The sequence below is a fragment of the Nicotiana attenuata genome, unplaced genomic scaffold (assembly GCF_001879085.1).
Source record: "Nicotiana attenuata strain UT unplaced genomic scaffold, NIATTr2, whole genome shotgun sequence".
Taxonomy (NCBI): Eukaryota; Viridiplantae; Streptophyta; class Magnoliopsida; order Solanales; family Solanaceae; genus Nicotiana; species Nicotiana attenuata.
This window is the reverse complement of record NW_017673820.1, coordinates 44,967-50,300: the sequence shown is the minus strand read 5'-3', so window position 1 is coordinate 50,300 and position 5,334 is coordinate 44,967.

Here is a 5,334-nt window from a genome sequence, read left to right as displayed (position 1 = left end):
AGTATCACCTTCGATAAGTCCGATGCCGACGGTTTGTCTTTCCCTTATTACGATGCTTTATTTATCACTTTACGTATCGCTGATACAGATGTTAAAAGAATCATGATCGATGACGGAAGTGGTGCCTGTATTATCCACCCAAGGGTCCTCGTACAAATGGGACTCGAGGATAGGGTAATACCGTGCTGCATAACACTAACCGGTTTTAACAATGCAGTGGAACAGACGTTCGGAGAAATAGCATTGCCCGTCTTAGCAGGAGGAGTCACGCTGGAAACAATTTTCCACGTGATGAATCAAGAAACGGCGTACAACGTCATCATAGGACGCCCGTGGATACACGCCATGCGAGCGGTCCCTTCAAGCCTTTACCAAGTGATCAAATTCCCTACCCCATGGGGAGTATTCAGTATTCGAGGCGAGCCACGCACCGCACAAGGATGCTACAAAATAGCCCAATACTGCGCCCACACCCAACAGCTAAAGGGGGCGAGTACGGAGGCATAGCAATTAGCCGTGTCGGGGACTAAGGTCAACTCGACAACGGACGCTATCAAAGACCCCGACGTTGTGGAGGCCTGTAAAGCGACGGTCGAAGATCTCGACCCAGTCCAATTGGACGAAACCAATCTTACGAAGAAAGCCTATATCGAAAACGGTCTCGCCAACCCAAGTAAGTATCGTGAATTCTTAACTAACCATGCATATTTGTTCGCCTTTTCCCATTCAAATTTGCCTGGAATCCCGCGAGACATCGCTACCCACAAGCTGAATGTCGATCCACTACATCCGCCCGTGTGACAGATGAGGAGAAAATTCAACGCCGCTATCAACGAAGTGGTTAATATGGAAGTAGACAAGTTACTGGCCAACGGCTCCATCAGAGAATCAAAATACCCCCAGTGGGTCGCCAATGTCGTCATGGTCAAAAAGAAAAACGGGAAGTGGAGAATGTGTGTGGATTTCACTGATCTGAACAAAGCATGCCCAAAGGATTCATTCCCACTACCCCATATCGACCAACTGATCGACGCCACTGCAGGAGACGAACTACTGAGCTTCCTAGACGCCTACTCCGGCTACAATCAAATCATGATGGCCGAGGAGGACCAAGAGAAGACAACTTCATCACCCACCAAGGGACTTACTGCTACAAGGTAATGCCCTTCGGGCTCAAAAATGCAGGAGCTACGTACCAGAGACTGGTCACCAAAATGTTAAAAGAGCAACTCGGTAAGACTATGGAAGTCTATATCGACGACATGCTGGTAAAGTCGACAAGAAAAGAGGACCACATCGACCATCTGAAAGAAGCCTTCAAGATATTGAGAAGGTACGGGATGAAACTGAACCCCGACAAATGCGCCTTCGGCGTGGACTCAGGAAAATTCTTAGGGTTTCTCGTATCACAACGAGGTATCGAAGTCAATCCAGATCAGATCAAGGCGATAGACGCAATACCCGAGATACTGAACAGCAAAAAGCAGGTGCAAAAGCTAACGGGGCGAATAGCCGCCTTGTGTAGGTTCATCTCACGGTCCTCCGACAGATGCCATAAGTTTTTCAATGTGCTGAGAAAGGACAATGGGTTACAGTGGAATGAGGAATGCGTCGAGGCCTTAAGAAAATTGAAAGCGTACCTATCTTCGCCGCCACTGCTGGCCAAAGCAAATCCAGGCGAGCCCCTGCTGGTATATTTGGCCGTATCCGAGGTCGTCGTAAGCGCAGTCCTAGTTCGTGAAAATGAAGGTACACAATCTCCTATTTACTATATTAACAAAACCTTAGTGGACGTCGAAACACGGTATCCACACCTCGAAAAATTAGCTTTGGCATTGGTCGTAGCTTCACGGAAGCTCCGACCCTATTTCCAATGCCACCCCATAAAAGTAGTGACGACCTTCCCCTTAAGAAGTATCCTACACAAGCCTGAGTTATCAGGCAGACTCGCCAGATGGGACATAGAGCTCAGTGAGCACGATATCTCATATCATCCAAGAAACGCCATCAAGTCGCAAGTACTTGCCGACTTCATAGCCGACTTCAGCGCAGAGATACTACCAGAGGCGGAATTAGAGGCACGTCGTGCCCCCTCCAACGCCGACCTATGGACTCTTTACACTGATGGCGCCGCTAACGCCTCGGGATCGGGACTGGGACTCGTTCTCGAGGTCCCCACGGGCGAAACAATTCGCAAGTCAATATGATGCCCCGAGATGACTAACAACGAAGCCGAGTACGAGGCTGTTATTGCAGGGTTGAAACTAGCAATCAAGTATGGAGCTCGACGACTCGTTCTCCATTGCGACTCTCAACTCGTGGTGAACCAGGTCACCAGGACTTACCAAATCAAGGAGCAGAGGTTACAAAAATACCAGTCAGAAATCCACAGGTTAATGATCGAGTTCGACGAGTGCCGCTTCGAACAAGTTCCGAGAGCACAGAATGTTGAAGCAGACGGCCTAGCAAAATTGGCCGCAGCCACTAAAAACTTCAACAAAGAAAGCGTAGTCACCCTCCTCCATTCAACCATTGATCACACTAAGGTACTCTCTTTAAATTTGACTTGGGACTGGCGCAACCAATTTGTATCCTATCTGCAGGATGGAACACTCCCACTCGACAAAAAAGAAGCCAAGAAGCTCCGCGTACAGGCCGCCCGGTATTGCCTGATAAACCACGAGCTCTACAAAAGGACGTTTGGCGGACCCCTGGCCAAGTGTCTAGGGCCGCAACAAATGCGGCCAGTGCTCGAAGAGGTACATGAAGGTCATTGCGGTGCCCATACGGGCAACCACGCCAACGTGCGCTGCATAATACGAGCCGGCTATTATTGGCCCACTATGAAGAAAGACGCAGCGGAATATGTTCGCCGATGCGAACAATGCCAAAAGTATGCCCCCATGATACACCAACCAGGAGAACCACTTCAGTCGGTCACTTCTCCATGGCCCTTCATCAAATGGGGAATGGACATAGTCGGTCCCCTACCAGCGGGACGAGGAAAGGTACGATTTCTATTAGTTTTAACTGACTATTTTTCCAAGTGGGTGGAAGCAGGAGCGTACGCCCAAATACGCGAACAAGAAGTGATCGCCTTCATATGGAAAAATATTATATGCCGCTTCGGCATCCCCAAAGAAATCAGTTGTGACAACGGACGACAGTTCATCGGTCAAAAAACGACCGAATTCTTCGAGAAACGGCGCATCAAGAGGATACTTTCCACGCCATGTCACCCTGCCGTCAACGGCCAAGCAGAATCCTCCAACAAAACAATATTAAACATACTAAAGAAGAAACTCGAGGACGCCAAAGGGCTATGGCCCGAGCTGCTACCCAAAGTGTTGTGGGCACACAAGACCACACCCAAATCCAGCACGGGGGAAACACCGTACTCGCTGGTCTACGGAACTGACGCGGTCATACCCGTCGAGGTCGGCGAACCAAGCCTAAGATATTCACACACCGGTGGAACAGAAAACGACACAAACAGGCTCCAAGACCTCGACGAAGCTGAGGAAAGGAGAGAAATATCCCATATCAGAATGGTGGCCCAAAAGCAACAAGTCGAAAGATACTACAACAAGAGGGCCAAAATAAGACCACTCAAGGTGGGAGATTATGTCCTTAAAGCCAAGACATTGGCATCCAAAGACCCAAGTGAAGGGAAACTGGGCACCAACTGGGAAGGACCCTACAAAATCACAGCAGTAGCCGGCAAAGGCGCATTCCAGTTGGAAACAATGGAAGGGAAAACGCTCCAAAACAACTGGAACGTTACTCACCTCAAGTATTTCCACTTCTGAAAGGCGTTTCCCGAGTCGTACTCTTTTTCCCTTACCCGAGTTTTGTCCCAATTGGGTTTTCTCGGGGAGGTTTTTAACGAGGCGGCGAAGGGGACACCTGGAGATATTTGCGAAACAAGTTTATCATATCAACCTCTCCTTACGACCTCCAGGCCGACATGATAAAGGGACTGGACTAGCTTGATCTCCAATGTATGAAAGGCTAGGGCCATCTCCAATGTATGAAAGGCCACGGCCATCTCCAATGTATGAACGGCTACGGCCATCTCCAATGTATAAACGGCTACGGCCATCTCAACGTGTAAAAGGCTACGGCCATCTCAACGTGTAAAAGGCTACGGCCATCGATGTCGATAAGTCGACCCAGCTCGACTACGACGGCAAGTAACTCGACAACAGTCGAAGTTACGCACATGTCTAAGGCCATCAACGATATTATGGCTAAGGCCATCGACGCCGATAAGTCGACCCAGCTCGACTACAACGGCAAGTAACTCGACAACAGTCGAAGTTACGTACATGGCTAAGGCCATCAACGATATTATGGCTAAGGCCATCGACGCCGATAAGTTGACCCAACTCGACTACAGAGGCAAGTAACTCGACAACAGTCGAAGTTACGTACATGGCTAAGGCCATCAACGATATTATGGCTAAGGCCATCGACGTCGATAAGTCGACCCAGCTCGACTACGACGACAAGTAACTCGACAACAGTCGAAGTTACGAACATGGCTAAGGCCATCAACGATATTATGGCTAAGGCCATCGACGTCGATAAGTCGACCCAGCTCGACTATGACGGCAAGTAACTCGACGACAATCGAGGTTACGCACACGGCTAAGGCCATCAACAATATTAAGGCCGAAAATAAAAGGTACCAAAACAAAAGAATAACAACAAAAGTATAACTTCCATTATCATCCAAAAATACATGTACAAAAGGACCCATTTACGTCTCCAAATACAGCAAAACAAAATGAATACAAGTCCTAAGGGGCTTCGCCATTCTGTTCACCGCCCCCCGTCGGACCGTCATCTCGTCCACCGCCATCCTCGGCCTGATAGGCCGCAGAGATCCAAGAGCCGGATTCTAGACGGTTGACGTCTTCGGAGTTATAGCCCGCCCGGTCTGGGGAATCAGAACTATACCCACAAGTTTCACGGGCGACACGGGCTATGCGCCGTTGCTCCTGAACCTCCACCTTAGTAGCTCGACCCGCAGCTAAGCACTCCTCGAATACGACCAATCTAGCCTCGGCGTACACCCACATATCATGCGCCTCACGATGCGCATCCTCATCAGGCCTTGGTGCAGCAGTCCGCTTAAGGACTTCAATCTCAGCCGCCTTGGCATCGAGTTCGATGGTCAAAGCGGCAACCTTGATCCGCAAATCAGCAGCTTCCGCCGCTACCCCACGGCCAACCTCCAACTCTTCTTCCTTAGACTGGAGAAGAGTCTCTATCTCAATGTTCCGAGCCAGAGCGATCATCAGCTGCTCGTCGATCTGCTCCAGCTCGGCC